Source organism: Lithobates pipiens, unplaced genomic scaffold, assembly GCF_037356315.1.
Source record: "Lithobates pipiens isolate NorthernLeopardFrog02 unplaced genomic scaffold, aLitPip1_a1.2 Scaffold_16, whole genome shotgun sequence".
Classification (NCBI taxonomy): Eukaryota; Metazoa; Chordata; class Amphibia; order Anura; family Ranidae; genus Lithobates; species Lithobates pipiens.
In genome coordinates this window covers 443,789,217-443,808,907 of record NW_027507748.1, presented here as the reverse complement: position 1 = coordinate 443,808,907, position 19,691 = coordinate 443,789,217, and the positions used below count along the sequence as shown (strand labels likewise).

The following is a 19,691-nucleotide window of genomic DNA, read 5'->3' as shown; positions in this document are numbered from 1 at the left end:
GCCCCCCCTCAGGCAGTCGGGTGGCTCAGGCCATGGGAGGAAGGATAAGAAGTCAGGCAATGTGCTGCGGGAGTCAGGATGGGCACTGGGCAGCTGAGCAGTGGATCTGGATCTAAGCCAGCCAGCACTGTAGAATGATGTCACTAGTTGCTAGACACCAGAAGGGGCGGCCCTAGCAACCAGCTTGGCAATAGTTTATTAAGGTGGCTGTGTGTCCTTATTTCATTCTGGGACACTCTTTTGTCCCGGAATGAAGGTGCCCGGGACATAGGACACAAATATGTATTGCGGGATAATCCCAGGCAATCCGGGACACATGGGCACCCTACTAGCATTTAAAGATCTCATCATGGTCAGGGAGGCATGCAGAAGGAGAGAGGGAGATGATACATTGGTGTGCCTGCAATCACTCAAACTATACACATGGGTGATATAGGTCAGAGCAATCAGGAGTTTTCCATTTAAACAGAACATTCAGTCCACTGTTATGGATGATATGTTTCTTTAAATGCAACTCTATGGTGCATCTCTATTGTACTTCTTCCTGCGTGGTGTTTCTTGTTCCTGCTGGTTCATTCAGTAAACATGGCTTCTATACAGTAATGGCTTGTGCTGTCTCTTTATATATATCACATCAAACATGATGTCAGGAGATTTCTGGATCCATGCTCTTTCTACACACTTGATGCTGAGAGCCTTCAAGCCTTGATGTGGGTGTTCTTCGAACTGACTGAGCCTCCTGACAATTGCAGACCTCTCCTGGATGCTGAGTATTTGCAGCAAGGAAAACAGCATCATGGCAGCTAACACGATTCCACTGCCTAAGGCCATGAGGGTGAGTGGAGATGTCAGCAGTAACTGGGACAATTTCAGGGCAGAGTTTGAGGACTACTCCCTAGCCACAGGGTTAAATGAGAAGCCTGCAGCAGTGCAAACAGCCACACTGAGAAGGGTGATGGGCAGTGAATGCCTCCACGTTTACAAGCTTAATTTGAACCTCACAGAGGAGCAAAAGAGTGACACCAAAACCATTTTGGATGCATTAGAAGCTTTCTTCAGACCCTCTATAAATGTTGTATATGAAAGATATATATTTGACTGCTGTAAGCAAGAAGACTTTGTCACGCGGCTAATGCCGCGTACACACGATCGTAATTCTCATCGAAAAAAGCTCTGATGGTTTTCCCGACAGAATTCCGCTCAAGCTGTCTTGCCTACACACGGTCACACCAAATTCCGATAGTTTATAATGTGGTGACGTACAACACGTACGACAGGACTAGAAAAAGGAAGTTCAATAGCCAGTAGCCAATAGCTTTTGTCTCGTAGTTGAATCTGAGCATGCGTGATTTTTGGTGTGTCGGAATTGCATACATACGATCGGAATTTCCGTTGGGAAAATTGAGAACATGCTATCAATTTTTGGCTGGCGGAAATTCTGACAGCTAAATTCCGATGGAGCATTCACACAGTCGCATTTTCCAATGAAAAGCTCTCATTGGTCTTTTTCTAGCCGGAATTCCGATCGTGTGTATGCAGCATAAGAGAAAAAGCTGCAAGCTGTGAGTATGGCTCTCTGAGAGATGAACTTAAAATAGTAATAAAATAGTTTTGGTTATCACCAGTGAAAGCACACGCTGCCACCCATTGAGGAAACATGATTTAGATCTACAAACAGCAATTGAGATATGTCACACTGCAGAACTTACGGACAAACATATGAAAGCAATGGAGCAGGATAAACTGATTGACAATATCAATGCAGCAGTATTGCGGCAATGTGCATGTATGAGAGAAAGAAAAGTGTCCTGCATATGGGAAAATCTGTACTGCATGTGGTGTGTCTCTCCAGTAAAATGGAAGCAAGGAAGCTGCACACCATTGAGCAATGTCAGCTCCAGAGGACACGCACCTGCTTAGAACTGATATGGTTTACTTCTCAGAATGCATTGGTGCTGTATACACAAAGGGCAAAAAATGGTTTGTAAACCTCAGATTAAACAATATAACCCAACCCTGCCAGGTCACCCCTTCAGCCTAGTAGCACCAAACTAAAGTTGTATTCAGGGGAACTAATGGAATGATTGTATACGCAAACTGAACTTTGAGATTGTTGATGCTGATCAGAAACCGATATTATCAGGTTCAACATGTGAGTGCCTTGGACTGATGCTGTTCACCATTCCTGCTGAGCTACATAATGTTGATAATCAGCCTGCACAATCTCTGACTAGGCAACTGACAAAACAACAAATTCTTCACACCTACAGTGATGTGTTTGAGGGCCTGATAGTCTTTGTTGCAGGAGAGGTTTGTTTTGAACTTGATCCTACTATTCAACCTGTACAATGTGCCTATCCCCATTATGAAGCTGAAGGACATCTAACTTCAGTATCAGAGCCTACAGATTGGATCGTAACATGGTTGTTATCAGAAAGCCTGAGAAGATCAGAATATGCATTGATCCCAAGTTTCTGAATATGGCCCTGAAACGGTCACACTACTTAATGCCAAAACTCGATGATATTTTGCACAAACTACCTAAAGCACGTGTCTTCACACTTGTTGATGCTAGAGCTGCCTTTTTACAGTGCAAACTGGATGAAAAGAGTAGCTACATGACCGGGCAATAGAGGATATAAAACGCTTGGTCACCTCTGCCCCAGTACTGAAATATTATGATGTCGCAAAGCCTGTTATGATACAAATTGACTCCAGTAAAAATGGTCTCGGTTGTTGCCTTTTGCAGAAAGCTCAGCCAGTTGCATATGCGTCCAGAGCTCTTTCCTCAGCTGAGCACAATTATGCTCAAATTGAGAAGGAATGTTTAAGCATTGCATTTGCTTGCGAGCGTTTCCATCATTATCTTTATGGATGGGATTCAATTACAGCTGAAACTGATCATAAACCTCTGATAGCCATATTCAAAAAGGCCCTTTTGTGTGCTCCCAAGCGTTTACATAGCATAATACTTACATTGCAGCATTACAACCTCAATGTTGTCTACAAGCCAGGATGTGAAATGTATAGCGATACCGTGAGCAGAGCTACGTCAGATAATGTGGCACCTGGGAGTGAGCATGGGCATCGTTCAATTTGTCTGCTGCAACAGGAAAAAAAATTATACATACAGCACACTGACAGGGATGCAAGCTTTGAAGTCTATTGTTTTGAGTGGATGGCCAGATGAAATAGGCTGTACCTGGAATTGTAAGGGAATACGAGTCCTTTGGAGATGAGATCAGCATACAAAAGGGTATCCAAGGGTCATCGTGCCGAAGTCAGATATTAATACGCATACACTCCAGCCATATTGGTGGTGAAGCATGCTACAGACAAGCTCGTGATACTCTTTACTGGCCCAACATGCATGGTGAAATCAAAGACTTTGTCAGTAATTGTCCCACCTGCAATGAATGCCCATATACAACAAAAAGAAACCATGATGTCACATGAGATAACTACACGTCTGTGGCAGATTATCAGTATGGACTTATTCAACTACGCAGGCAGGCTCCCTGAATGGGAGGTTGAGCATGTTACTTCCTCACCATGTCATCCACAGGCTAATGGCAAAGCTGAATCAAAGATTGTTAAAAATGATTGTTCAAAATGTATGCAAGAAAGCACAAAGTGATGGTAAAGACCCATGGAAGGCCATTTTACATTGGAGAAACACTCCGACTGAAGGCATGGATGTCCAGCACAAAGACTGATGTCAAGGAGATTAAAGTGGTTTTAAACCCTTACAAACCACTTTGACCTACAGGTAAGCCTAGATTAAGGCTTACCTGTAGGTCCAGGAGATATTACCTATACCTATACGGTTTAGGAGATATTTACCTGAAGACAGCAACCGCTGTCTACGGCGCATGCGCCGTAGACAGTGGCGCACAGGCTGACTGGGTAAGCCGCAGATCACGGCGATATGCCGCAAGTGTCTGCTCCCGTGCATGCGCGGGAGTGACGTCATCGTTGCTCCGGCGAATCACAGCGCCGGAGCAGTGAGACCCACCAAGAAGATGGACGCTCGGAACTACAAGGGACAGCTGTGACTTCGCTGGCTCTTGTGTCAGGTAAGTGACACATAATGGACTACTATGTGATGCATAGTAGTCCATTATGCTTTACCTTTGCAGGGAATGAAAGAGGAAGTAAACCCATCAGGGTTTACTTCCTCTTTAAAGACCAGTAGAAAATAGGCTGCTTGAACTCTCTGTAATACAAAGTGTTACAGAAAAGTTAAGGATTAAGAGACAAGTGTCAAAGGCACGATATGACACATTGGCCAGAGATTTACCAGAATTGAATATTGGGGAACGAATCCGTATAAAATCATTACCTGGTGATCAAACAGGCCGTTGGAGAATAGGTACTTAACTGCAAGAGGTTGCACCACGCTCCTATCTTGCAGACATTGAAGGTACTCTCTATCGCCACAATTGAGTGGATTTGAGAGTGGCAGAGCAGCCTGAATCTCAGTATCCGTTGATAGATAAGACTCACCCAGTACCACAAGGACATACTCACCCATTGACGTTGAGGCATGCAGAGAGGCAATGACTCATACCGAGGGCAATGACAGTTCTGGGCAAGCTAGTATACCCAACAGCTGTCAAGCACAGAGCATGCCAGTACATGATGAGAAGAGCCCAGTAACTTCAGGGAGGGCTAAAGTAATCCTTGCACAAGGGCCAGTCTTCACTCGTAGTGGTAGATGTTCAAAACCACCTATGAGACTTAACCTATAGAATGAGTTATTGTTTTTGTTTCTTGTGTTATGTGTTTTTTTTTTATTTCACAATGCTCATTTATTAACACTAAAAGGGAGAAATGTTATGGATGATATGTTTCTTTAAATGCAACTCTATGATCCATCTCTGTTGTATTTCTTCCTGTGTGGTGTTTCCTGTTCCTGCTGGTTAATTCAGTAAACATGGCTTCTGTACAATAATGGCTTGTGCTGTCTCTTTACATATATCACATCAAACATCCACATTTTATTCTCATGTTGACACATCACATTGGACAGCTGCAGGATAGGATTGAGCGGCGATAGATGGTTCCCAGTAGGTAGTCGCTTATTAATTATTTTTCACACACTGTTGCTGCATTGCTTGCTGACATCTAAAGGCTTGAGATGGATGTCTCTGCCTTTTTTATTTATTTATATATATTTTATAGTCATTGTAAATACAAATATTTCTCCTAATGCAGCATTTGGGTGCTACAATAGTGAGGAATGTTTGATACCATTAACTCTTTAACCACTTCAATACAGGGCACTTATATACCTTCCTGCCCAGGACAATTTTGAGCTTTCAGTGCTGTCTCACTTTAAATGACAATTGCACGGCCATGCTACACTGTACCCAAACTAAATGTTTATCATTTTGTTCCCACAAATAGAGCTTTCTTTTCGTGGTATTTGATCACCTCTGCAGTTTTTATTTTTTGCTAAAAAAATTATAAATAATAGGTTTCTCTTTCACTGATGGGCACTGATAAGGTGACACCAATGGGCAGGCACTGACAACGGGCACTGGTAAGCAGCACTGATGGGCATTGATAGGTGGCACTGATGGGCACTCCCCTGTCAGGAGAGCTTCTGACCGCTCTCCGCTACTCGCGTCTGTCAGACACAAGTGAGGAAAAGCCGATCACTGGCTCTTCCTATTTACATCGTGATCAACTGTGATTGGACATGGCTGATCACGTAGTAAAGAGTCTCTCTCAGAGACTCTTTATCTAGATCAGTGTTGCGGGGTGTCAGACTGACACACTGCAACAATGATCGCGGCAATGCATGCCCCCGGGGGCGTGCATCGACTTAATATCCTGAGGACATTATATGACGCCCAGTCAGGGTATTGAAACCACTTTGTAGACGTCATTCTGCTATATGGCTGACGGCAAGTGGTTAAAGAACACATAATCTGCTGGTTAATGTATGACATAATTCTCACAAGCCATGGCAAACACATCTCTCCTGGGACATACATATATCTAAATAATGTAATCATGTTTGGATTTTTCAACATCTCTCCTCTCCCTATATGTGCTGTGAATATCTACAGTATCAGTAAGATTTGTGCATATCTATATCTATATATCTCTATCTAGGTAGCAATGCATCTTCCAATACTTGAATAGAACTTTAATAACATCTCTATTCAGTAGTAATTAAATCCCAACATTTGTATCAGTGTAATAGACACATTAAGATCTTTGGATTTAGCTAATTTGGCTGCACCATATTTATTCCTTAGTATTTTACACATTGCAGACACACCTGTGCCACTGCCTCCTCTTATCCTGGCATGTCTAACAAAGTGTGATCTCTTGCAGGCCAAATTGGATTCCTCATTCGCTCCCTTGATGGCTGACCACCCTGACAATATCCTGATGTTATTTTGCTCTAGCTGTACATGATTCTCTTCATTGAAGGTAGGACTCCCTGATACAAGGGATATCTGTATATCAGGGGTGGACTGACAACTCATGGGGCCCCCGGGCAATAGGAGATTATGGGGCCCCTGGGCAATACGAGATTATGGGGCCACACACTATACACACACGCAGTATACAATCACACAATATACACAGACATGTTCCTATTGGCGGAGAATGTACTGGAGAGGTGGGGCAGCTATAATCTCAGGATTTTTAGACCAAAAGGATGTCGGTAAGGGACATTTCAGAGACAGATGTAAAAAAACCACAGATTTTTACATACTGTCCCTGGTTTTACTGAGGCTGGCAACCCTGATGGGGCTCCCTAGTGGCTCGGGGCCCTCGGGCACTGTTCGAGTGGCCCAATGGTCAGTCCACCCCTGTATGGATCTCTATTGCCTTCTGGGGATAGGAAAACACAAAAGTACTAACACATACAGCAAGCAAAGCTTTATTATACTGCAGCTTACCAATTCTTAGATGTGATGGCTGCATTTGTTTTTTTAGGCTTTCTTTCTTCTATTTTCATCTGGTAATCTGGCCAGTAGGTCTGATTTAAAAAAAAAAACAAGCTTTTACAGAAGTATCAGTTACAGGGATGGGACAAACGTTTCAAATGCTGGCATGCAGTGTTTCTTCCCAATGTGCTACAACTTAATAAAATGTATGTACTTTTTTAAAGCTCAATTAACAAAGCATTTGCTTTTCTTAACACCAGATCGACAAAAGATGGCATACTCCGCGAGGAGCGTGGAACAGTGAAGAGCATATTTTACAGGCCACAGAAATACTGTGTTACATGTTTGATGCAATCAAGCAAAACTTTCCAAGCTGGTCAACAAACCAAGTTATGAAAGGCAATCATCCACATGATCAAATGTGTAATCCATGGAGATGCAAATGCTCAAATATCCAGCAAACTGTATGTATACAATGATGAGATATCTTAAGAACATGGTAAATATGGGAGCTGTCAGTGTTTTATGTTTCCTTCATCTTTCCTAATTGGCAAGTAACTACCTTCTAGCAGAGGAATATATTGTTGAATTGAAAAATGGACAAAGTAAAAGCATGCTTTAACCACTTGACATCTGCACTATAGCTGAATGACGGAATTTCTGGCAGGACGTCATATGACGGCCTCCCCTGTGCACACTCCCTGAGCGTGCCCTGCGGAGCGCGCTATGATCATCGAGTCACTGAGACTCGGGTGATCACTGATCCAAGCAAGAGGTCAGTCCCAGCCCCTTACCATGTGATCAGCTGTCAGCCGATCACATGATGTAAACAAAACCTCGGTAATCGACAGCGTGAGGAGAAAAAAAAGCCGATCACCGGCTCATCTGCAAGGGACATCGGTCCCAAAGAGGAAAAGGCAATTTTGCCTCATCTGTACACACTAGTACCCCCTGCCAGTGCCACCTATCAATGCCCACAAGCGCTACCTATCAATGCCCACCAGTGGTGCCAATCACTGCTACATAGCAGTGCTGCCTATCAGTGTAACCCAGGGGTCTCCAAACTTTTTACTTCGAGGGACACATTCTATACTTTACACACATTCGCGGGCCGGAGAAATCATTTATAAATAAATGCACAGTAGAAGAATAGAATAGAATTTTACTTACTGCTGAAAGCAGGACTGGATGGTATTCCTTTATTCTTTGTTGGCACCTAAATGCTGGAGCATCATGCAGCAGGGCTAAACTTCCAGCGTGCATGAGGCTTTACATCTGTGTCCCCATCAGTCTCCCCATTCATCTGTGTCCCCATCACTCATCAGGGTATCCCCACAAATTGGTGTCCCCATTAGAACACCCCCCACACACACATTTTTGTGTTCCCATCATTCATCCGAGTCTCCCAGCACATTTGTGTCCCCATCACAGCCCACCCCTGCCTGCATATGTGTGTCCCCATCAGAGCCATCACCTCCCCTTCCGCATATTTGTGTCCCCATTAGAGCCATCAGCCCCCTACAATTTCGTTTCCCTATCAGCTCCCCCTCATATTTTAGTGTCACCATAAAAGCCACCAGCCCCTTCCCACATTTATGTCGCCATCAGACCCCCCAGATATTTGTGTCCCCATCAGAGTGATCAGCCCCCCTCCCCCACATTTGTGTCCCCATCAGAGTCATCTGCCCCCCCACATGTGTGTCCCCATCAGAGTCATCAGCCCCCCCCCACCACATTTGTGTCCCCATCAGAGTCATCAACCCCCCACGTGTGTCCCCATCAGACTCATCAGGCCCCCCCACATGTGTGTCCCCATCAGAGTCATCAGCCCCCCCATGTGTGTCCCTGTCAGAGTCATCAGCCCCCCCCCATGTGTGTCCCTATCAGACTCATTAGCCCCCCCCACATTTGTGTCCCCATCAGAGTCAACAGCCCCCCCATGTATGTCCCTATCAGAGTCACATTTGTGTCCCCCATCAGAGCCATCAGACCCCCCAGATATTTGTGTCCCCATCCGAGTCATCAGCCCCCCCCCCACATTTGTGTCCCCATCAGAGTCATCAGCCCCCCCCCCCACATTTGTGTCCCCATCAGAGTCATCAGCCCCCCCCCCCCCACATTTGTGTCCCCATCAGAGCCATTCCACCCCCCCCCCCCCACACACAAGTGTAACCATCTCACATCAGTCCCCCTCCTTGCATCTCAGGCTCCCTGACGTTTGGCTTGTCTGACTATCTTTTCCGGTTCCTGAACTCTGGCTATGTTTTGACTACATTTTGTTCTATTTACTTTTATTATTAAACAAGAGAGATTTAACTTTACTTCTGTCGCAGTCTGATTTCATGGTTTCGGATAGTGTGTAGAATAAATAGCTATTTTGTTTTTGCAAAAGTAGTACATTAATGTTATATTGGCAGGGCTTTTTTTCTCAGAGAATAGTTGCAGGAACTCCCCCTTTCTGAGCCACCCCTTTTCTCCACCCCTACCCACCTCCAAGCACCGTTCCTTGGTTTTATCCCCTACCCACCTCCCAGTACTGCCCTTTTACACAATACAGAACCAAGTATCAATTTGTGGTGCTAAGTAATCTGTATGGAATTTGGTAATTATAACAAGAAAAGCAGTAAAATAGAACCCCTGCAGCCAGTAACAATAGAGCCCCCACCAGCAACAATAGACCATCCCACCACAACCCCCTCCCCCAGCAACAATAGACTTCCAGCAGCAACAGCAGCAGCAGATCTCCCCACAGCCAGCACCAATAGATTCTCCAGCAGCCAGCAACAATAGATCCCTCCCTCAACAGTAGATCTCTCCCAGCAACAACTGACCCCATAGCAATATAATACCCACCCCCCAGGTCTCCCACCAGCAACAATAGACTTCCTCAGAAACAAAAGACTCCCATGCAAAAGTAGATGCCCTAGCAGTGAGTATCAATAGACCCTACAGTACACCCCAGCACCACTTTCTGTCAGTGAAATACCTGGGGATCCTGTCAGTCCCCTGCTTTCCTATTTCAAATTGCCAATGCCACGCATGGAAGTACATCTATCCAAGAATGGTCAATTTCATATTTGTAATGTTAATATATTTGGGCCACTGCTGTCAGTATTGTCCCCACTAGAGGGCCAAGAAGGAAAGAACAAGTAAATAGACAGTGCCTGTGCCACCTATAAGTTGTACTAAATACCAGTGTTACAATACTCTATATCTGTGACTACACCATACCAATGTCATATACCAACTTTGCTTGGTGGATCAATAGATTGAATAAATAATACAATGAAAATCAGCATATACTATAAGTGCATACAATAATAACTGTGTGAGACAAAGTCCAATTTTGTAAATTCATCAAAATAAGTCAATCCGAGATTTATGGAAACTTTAAAGCGACATTTATAGTGCATATGGTGATGGCTATGCAAAACACTTTCCTTGTGAGAAAGTGCTATAGTGCTCCGTTCCTAGTAGTATTTGTGCATCCACCTCATGGGGGCTGTGAATACTCTGCACTCAACAGATATGTTTGACTCCTTTACCTTGAATGAATGTATGAATGAATAACTAGTAAAGCGCCACAAATGCGAACTGAATCGCCTCAAGGCGCTGAATTTGTCATGTGTTGTCAAGCATCTGAGAAGAGGTGGGTCTTGAGTTTTTTCCTGAACGCCAGATGGTTTTCTTCCATGCGGATGTGAGTCAGTACCTTATAGCAATAGGAGTCTACTGTGCTTGTAGATCATTAATGGGGACTTATCCCACTATGATATCCTCTGGTTTCTCTTGCTGGTGTAGGTTACCTCCAGTGATGACTTTGGGGCTCCATTATCAAAAAGTACAGGTATGCGGTATATAAAAAAAGAAACTCCTCATAGTGTAATATCCTCAGACAGTTTATTCAAAAACAGCATCATACAAAATAAAAATCCATTGAAATGGTTTTAGCTAAAACTGTCAAATATGACCAGACTGGGCGTCACAACAGCAAAAACGGCCTTACACGTGTGTGAGTAGTGGTTGTTGCATAACATAACATGGCGTGCATTACACTCACTGGGGCGATGGTAATGTGTGGGAGCTTCATCTTTTGCATACTACTTGCCCACAACATACCTGCACTCTAGTGGTCAGACTTATGCTAACACACCCCCTGCACGGGTAATAACTGGTAAGATCACTGTACGTCTATTTCTTTGCCGTCTGGTGACGTGCTGCCCTGCAGTCTTCACCCTCTCTTCTCTAAGCCCCTTATGTAGCTGAGAACAGAGGTCATGTGATCACTTATTTTGAAAAAAATATTTCTAATGTGTCCATGTATAACTAGTTAAAAAAACAAAACACTGGATCAGCAAGCAATGTGCATTTCCATATAGACAGGGTTAGCAATGGCATGCCACCTATATATATTGCAGGTTTTAGTGGGTGCCTATAGGAATTATGTGATTGCCACATTTCTGCACCCTCAGTCACCTCTCCTTCCTCAGTATTAAAAATGAAAGGGACAGGAGTACTATTACAGAATGTGCTCTCCCATTCTGTACAGTAAGCCATCTACCAGTGCTAGACTAACAATGGAAAAGACCCTTGATTGTCCCACATTACTCCCTCTCCCTCGTACAGTCCAGTCATGCAGAAAAATATTAGAGTTGAAAAATGAAAACAGATTTCATGTACATTTTTCATATCTGCCTGGAGCTTTGGGTATTTGTTCTGCTACCAGTGCATAGTGTACCATATGTAAAGGTATTTCTGTACTGATTTTATGCTGGGTGAGTAAATAGTTCTGAATGTAAATATAATGAGGATTCAGAGCTATGGCAGCACAAGTAGTGAAGATACAGAGCAGCATCTTAATAGCATCTGTGTATACATACAACCAATTATTTCTAGCAGTCATACAATATCATAGTTGGGGATGATTTTTTTCACCAGACAAATCAAGTCTTTCGAGATTAGTCATGGCTTCCCGACAACAGAATATCCAGTAAAGTGGGGGCGCATGCGCGAAGCTCACCATGACGGACGCATCCCGTTAGAGCTCCGCTCTCACCGCCGCTATCCCGAGCAATAGCACCGCATACCCAGCCGGTAATCACCTCGATTCTTGAGGACCCACGTTGCGGATCACTGTGCTTCTCCCGGGATGGTTCTGACCGGCCACCGGGGCAAAAATAAGCCGAAACCAATCAAAGAAGCACTGGCGCGTGCTTCCTCCAAGATGGCGGCGAAGGCCTCAGCGGCGGCCCAGCTCACTACCAACCCGCAGCACCAGGAGAGCAGCGATGAGGAGGATATCCCTACAGAACCCACGAGCATACCGCAATCTACCCCACAGACAGGTATGTCTCAAGCAGACTTTCTGAAACACATGGAGACCATGCTCCACAAGGCCCTCAAAGCCACATCTGACCAAATAACAGATAGACTAACCCGCGAGATCCGTGACCTAGGCCAGCGCACAGCAGACCTCGAGACGAGGGCGGACGACACGGAACTCACCATACAAGAACTGGTCCGTGACCAAGCTAGTCTCCGTGATGACAACGCAGTCCTCTTATCTCGTTTGGAGGACGCAGAAAACCGCTCACGACGATCAAATCTTCGTCTTCGTGGCATCCCCGAGACAGTGGACGACCTGCAGTCTTTTACGACCGCTCTTTTTCAGGAACTGTCCCCGTCGATTCCGATCGAACGTCTTGAATTCGATCGGATTCATAGGGCGCTTACGCGTCGTCAACCCGAAGGCCCTCCTCGAGATATAATAGTGAAACTCCACTACTTCCGAACGAAAGAGCAACTGATTTCGGCCGCACGAAACAAGCAAGACCTGCTATTCCAAGGCCACACATATCAACTCTTCACTGATCTTGCACCCTCGACGATTGCGAAGAGACGTGCCATGAAACCGCAGCTTCAAATATTGATGCAACATCAGATAAAATATGCTTGGCGCTTCCCTTTTGCGCTCCACTTCTCCTTCCAAGGTCAGCAACATACCTGCTCGTCATCTGAGGCCTTACAGAACCTATTGGAATCACTCCACCTCGTGGCACCTGATCCTCAAGATACATCTCTCCCCCGCACCCCAGCTCGTCCTGCTCCCTACTCCTACGCAGCTACACCAAGACGGAATCGTCAAGCTACCCCAAGCTCCTCTTCTGCTAAGCGGGACACTCCGAAGCGTTCCTCCAGCGTAGGCTTCCCTAGCCCGAAGGTTTTTATCCCCCGCTGAAAAACGCCCTTACCAGCTTTTTTGCCCAACTTTTTGCTTAGGCGTCCTCTCTTTTTTTGAGCCGCCGGTTACTGGGACTTGCAAACCCTGATATTCTTACGGTACTCCATTTATCTCTTTTTCCTTTTTTTTTATATTTTTTTTTTTTTTTTTTCTTCTCCCTTTTTTTATTGTTTGTTTTAGTATGGACATCTCTACCATTCATATGATTCTTACAATAACTTTTCCAAAGCTATACCGTAAAGCTAATTGTATAACCCCCCCCCCCCCCTTTTTTTTTTTTTTCCTCTATTTCTCATCCCCCGTACTGTTCCTTTACGGTTTACTTTTTATTATGACTGGAATCTCTTTACAATCTTTTTTACGTATACTTGAAATACCACATTTACCTGGTAGAGCTTGTTATTATTAAGTTTTGTTTTCTTAAACCGTACTGTTTAATGTTACTTTTACGGGTATGCGGCGGTGAGCCGTCACTGCTCCCCCCATTTGTTGATGCACACTCCGCTTGCCTGGCCACAGGCCAAGCGGACCGCAACACCAATTTGTTGGGCGGTGTGCCTTTGCTCACACCGCCTCACACTTCTCCCCTCTCCCCTGTACAACCTCTTCCTGCTCTCTCCTTTTCTTTACCTCTCCTTTACCTCTCCCCTCCCTTTCTTCCTCCTTGGCTGGTCGGCGCGTTCGGGCCCTGACGGGTCCCTCGAACATACTCCTTCCCTCACGCGATGGCCCCCCTAAACATCTTGTCCTTAAATGTTAAAGGACTCAACTCACCACAAAAACCGGTCAAGGCATTTCGCACTTTTCTTACCTTGAAGGCAGGCGTAGTGGCCCTTCAGGAAACCCATTTCTCTACACACGCTACTCCCAAATTCTTTCACTCTAAATACCCCCAAGTCTTTACAGCCTCTGCAGACACAAAACACAGAGGGGTCCTTCTTGCCTTTCATCACACCCTCCTATTCACCCCAAGAACCGAAATTAAAGACCCTGAGGGTCGATACCTTATACTCACAGGTCTACTTCAGGACACGGCTGTTACAATCGTTTCTTATTACGCTCCTAACACGAATCCCAACCCTTTTTTCTCCCACCTTCTTCAGGTCATCCGAACTCACCAAGTAGGAGCCCTATTCATGTGCGGTGACTCCAACCAAGTACTTTACCCTCACCTGGATAGGTCACCTTACTCCCCAGAGCAACTTGCTCCTTCTATGAAACTTCGTAAACAATTCCAAAAAGCAGCACTGGTAGACACCTGGAGAGAATGTAACCCCCTTAAGAAAAACTATACCTTCTATTCTAATCCCCATAAGTCTTTCTCTAGAATAGACCATATCTTTATACCTGTAACTTCTGCTCCCACTCTCCTCCACTCACGCATTTACCCCATCACTTGGTCAGACCACTGCGCTACAATCACGGCTGTTTCCTCCATTATCCCTCCTCCCGTTAGCAGAGAATGGAGCATGAACGAAACTCTCCTTTCCAATCCATCCTATTGTTTAGATATCCAAGTTGCCCTCACGGAATACCTCACCCATAACACCACCCCAGGTATCTCCCCCACTCTCCTCTGGGAAGCTCACAAACCGGTTATTAGGGGCACGTGTATCTCTGTCGCCTCACATCTCCAGAAGATCAGGCAAGAGCGATTCTGCCAATTAGAGGCCACTCTCCACCGACACTATCTCTCTTTCCAATCTGACCCTACCATTTCTAATAGGTTGGCGTTTGAGAAATCAAAACTAGAGCTGGACCTACTTTTAACTGAAGAGGCCGACAAACAGATCCGTAGATCCTTTCATACTGCCTACATCAAAGCTAACAAACCTGATACCTTTTTAGCGATGCGTTTGAGGAACCCCGAGAAATCATATAAGCCCATCAGACTTCGATTACCACAGAAAGGCCCCACTAGTAACCCTGCTAAAATTCTTACTGAGTTTAGCACTCAATTGTCGAAACTATACACAGCCAAAACATCTTTCTCTACCTCTCAAGCTGATGCCCTGTTTCATCCTCTACAACTACCCCAGCTATCCCCTACAAATCTCGACATAATGGAAGCCCCCATCACTTTGACTGAGGTACTGGCGGCCATCAAGTCTCTCAAACCCCATAAGCGCCCTGGGCCCGACGGCCTTCCTGCAGCCTACTACAAAAAATTCTCCGACACATTGGCCCCAATTCTTCAAATTCCTTTAATTCTATCCTTCAGGGTCAGTCTCTGGGCAGGGACTCATTGACAGCTATCATTACCATGATCCCCAAACCCAATTCCGACCACTCAATTTGGTCCAACTTTAGGCCCATCTCTTTGCTCAATGTGGACGTCAAGATCCTCGCCAAGGTCTTGGCTCTACGCCTGAACCCGCTTATAGGTAGATTGATACATAAAGACCAAGTGGGATTCATCCCCCAGAGGCAAGCTAGTGACAATATCCGTCGTGTGATTCTCATCCAGCATATAGCAAAATCAAGAAATATCCCAATGCATTTGCTTTCGCTTGACATACGCAAAGCATTCGACACAGTATCCTGGCAATACCTTCACTATATTTTACAACGTTGAGGTTTCGGCCCTCATTTTCTAAGTTGGATAAATGCTTTGTATGCCTATCCCCAAGCCTACGTTAGATATGCCGGCTCACGCTCATCGCCCTTTCCCATTCAAAGGGGGACGAGACAGGGATGCCCCCTCTCCCCCATCCTATTCGCGTTAGCAATAGAACCTCTGGCGACTCTTATTAGAGCACATCCCGACATACGTGGTCTCGAGCTAGCCTCAACATCACATAAGTTATGCTTGTTTGCCGACGACGCTCTACTTTTCGTCACGACCCCTCACATTACTTTACCAAACCTCTGTAAACTTTTAGATAGCTTTGCTGCTATATCAGGCCTAGAAGTCAATCAAACTAAGTCCAAGGCCCTCAATGTGTCCCTGCCAACAGCTGACCTTAAATGGCTACAGAGTAATTTCCCTTTCTTATGGTCCACATCATCCATCCCTTACCTAGGCATCCAATTGACGAACGACCCGTCCTCCCTCTACCGTACAAATTACCTTCCCTTACTCAAGAGATTTACGAACATCATGGCTTCGTGGCAGCCGCTTTGTGTCTCGTGGCTGGGTAGAATTACAGCGGTCAAGATGTCTCTTCTACCTAAATTACTCTATCTGTATAGAGTTCTCCCTATCACGGTTCCCCCATACTTTCACCGTATCATGCAAAATAAAACACTTAAATATATTTGGGAACCGACCAGACCGAGAATTGCTAGATCGGTTCTCTTCCGCCACAAGACACAGGGCGGCCTAGGGGTGCCCAATTTTTTACTGTATTATAGAGCTGCTCAGGTGGCTCAACTAGCTCTTTACCATGCTAAGTCGGAAATCCCCCTGTGGGTTAGCCTTGAAGCTGTAGATGTCCACCCCATTGCCATTTCTAACCTACTCTGGTTGCCCCATTCCAAGAGGGGCTCCCTTACAAACCCAGTTACTACGCACTCCCTGAAAATTTGGGACGCCACTCGCAAATCCTCCGCACTCATTTCTTCGCACACCCCACTATTATCTATTTTTGGCAACCCGCTCTTCCCCCCAGCTCTCACTGAACCAGGCCTCTTTACAACCTGGTTCGGAGCAGGCATGACCAGAGTCCTAGACCTCTTGAGGGGCGGAGTGCCAAAAACTTTCCACGAACTCCAAGAACAGTATCACCTCCCCCGTGCGGAATACTTCCGTTACCTTCAGGTATTACATTTCTTACAATCCCTTCCTAAGCCCAGTCCGACCCAACACCACATATCACTCTTTGAAAAAATATGCGACTCAGACCCACATGCCCCAGGTATCATTTCGCAACTATACTCCTACCTTAATCTCCCCCCCCCCGTCCCTCCCACCATACGCAACAAGATGGTCGACTGATCTGTCTAAAGACCTAGACATTGACACCTGGAGCGAGATTTGGACTAATACCAAGAACGCATCTCAAAATGTTGTCGCCTCTGAGGCCAATTTTAAAGTATTAATGCGTTGGTACCTAGTTCCAGCTAGAATCGCCAAATACGTTCCAGGATACTCGGCATTATGCTTTAGGGGCTGTAACACTGTTGGCACCCACCTGCACATTTGGTGGACGTGCCCGGTAGCCCAGCAACTCTGGGTAGCGGTGTTCCACATGGCATCCACTTTATTTAAACTCACTTTACAGCCAGACCCTGTCTTCGCATTACTTAATAAATCACCCGAATGTTGCACTCGCAATCAACTGAAACTTTTTCTCCAGCTTACCACTGCAGCGAAACAAACCATAGCGCACGCCTGGAAATCCCCAACTTTACCCCTGTCTGCCGTTAAAAATAGGGTAACACAGGCCATGATTCACAGTAGGACTGAAGCCAAACTCTTAGACCGTCTCCCCAAACACAATAAAATCTGGCAACCATGGGCCGATCACTTTTTGCCTGTGGATGTCCATTTGGATACATCAGACTACTGATATAGCATGTTCAATACAACTCGAAACTTTTTTTCTTTATGAGCCCCTGTGCCCGGGCGCGCCGGCCGGCCCTACCCCTCCTGCCTCTCTCCACTTCCCCATCCCTGTTCCTCCTTGTCTCTTTTTCACACCTCTTTCCTTCCTTCCCCGACCTCTGTTATGTCCCCCTCACTGAAAATTGTCTATCACGCAAGCTGACGATCCCTATCCGGGATTGACCCACAAACTTAGGAAGGTTCATTACCTCGTCCTTGAGTGTCTATTACCTTATATTCTTCCAGTTCTCACATCTGTTGTGCATTTTTGAATGTATCATTTCATGCCCACTCTGCTTTACTGTTTGGGTCTTGACACCCGTTGTATATACAAAGTACTTGATACATTGTCACAAAAAGTTATGTAATCCTGCACACCAACTATTGATCCACGCTGTGTAACTGTTATGATGCATGTTAATAAAAATATGTTTCAAGAATATCCAGTAAAGCATGGGTGTTCCTTGTTTATGATATTTTTTATGATGTACTCTGTTGCACACACTTCCTTTTTTTTTTTAACAATAAGGAAATTGCATTACAGGAAAATACAGATCAGACAGTGTCATTTACATACAGTCCAGATGACATTAGTAGACAAAAATGTACAATAAAGGAGCCAAGTGTGATTCCCATTTTTCAACTTCATCGATACTTAATAGTATGTAACTGTTGCTTGTGGAGCTCTGTAGCCCCTGGAGACCACTATTCCCCACATAAAGGTTAATTTATGCTCTATTATAACACAGCAGCATAGGGGAGAGGGTGGGGGAGAGGGATACGGAGGGAGGCCAGAACCCGACCAGGTTACAGTCCAGGTTAACCCACACTCACATCAGGGGAAACACTAAGTCAGTGTCCATGGGCCCCATACCTTCTCATACTTCCAGGCACATCCCCTGCTTGAATATGTTAATTTGTATAATGGAAGAGCCTCATCCACCATCCTCTCCCAAACAGAGACAGCTCACGGAGATGAGGAGGTCCATTTTAGTAGGATTGCCTTTTTAGCATAATACAAAAGATATGCTAGAAGTAATTTAGAGTGTTGCGAGCATTGCTCAATAACTGGTATCCCTAGTAAGGCCACAGCAGGGGTAGGTGTTAGGTCAAGTTGCAGTCTAAGGTTAATTTCAGCAAATATAGCTTGTCAATATGACACTATGATGGGGCAATCCCAGAACATATGCATATAGGATCCTATGTGGAGGTTAGAATGGGGACAACCGGGGGCATGGTTCGGGAACAGCCGCTGGAGTCTCACAGGGGTGTATTACACTCTGTAGAGAAACTTTACTTGAGTTAGTTTGTCCCTAGATGAAATTACAAGTTTAGGGCCCTGCTCCAGACACTCCTCCCATGTCTACCTGTCCAAAGAGGGGATGTCTTCTTGCCAGTACTATCATAAGGTTTTGTCCAGTACACCTGGAGACAACATATTCTCAATAGGTTCCATTAGGATAGTTAGAGGCTGGGTAAACTGGGCCGCGGCTGCGTGCCGCAGTTGGTGGTATCTAAACAACATCCAGCCAGGCAGGCCAAATTTCTGAGACAGTTGGGAGAAGGTCAGAAGGATGCCACATCCCCCACCGTTTTAACCCCATAACATGCCCATATGTGAGGATCGGGGACAGTACGGAAGTGGGGGAGAAATGGATTGCCCCACAATGGTTGGGCAGGTGAAGATTGACCCAGTTTGCTGAAATGTCTCGTAACTGCCTTTCATATTTTCCAGGTGGCATGTTTTGGTCCCGGCAGAAAGGGGTATGCTCCTCTGAAGATCAGGTTACAGAGGTCCAGTAATGATCCAAAAAATGTTGCTTCCAAACAAGTGGCTGCGTGGGACCTAGAGCATTAAAAGCACCAACATGCCGACACCAAGACCGCCGCACAGAAATATACCCTGAAATCCGGGAGTGCCAATCCCCCCATCCTCTGCGGTAGGGACAGAGTTTATTTAGCTAACCAGGCAATGCCCCATTCCAAATAAAAG

The 19,691-nt window shown here is 45.3% G+C and overlaps 1 long non-coding RNA gene across 2 annotated transcripts; it reads left to right on the top strand.

The window, feature by feature from the left end:
• The first annotated feature begins 584 nt into the window (after nt 1-584).
• On the top strand, nt 585-8,918 carry LOC143984419 (uncharacterized). 2 transcript variants are annotated; one of them, XR_013274845.1, is made up of 3 exons: nt 585-835; nt 6,349-6,447; nt 7,172-8,918. It is a non-coding gene; the product is annotated as an uncharacterized LOC143984419 (long non-coding RNA). The 2 variants fall into 2 exon arrangements; XR_013274846.1 differs by lacking the exon at nt 585-835 and adding an exon at nt 4,950-5,069.
• The last annotated feature ends 10,773 nt before the right edge of the window (nt 8,919-19,691 follow it).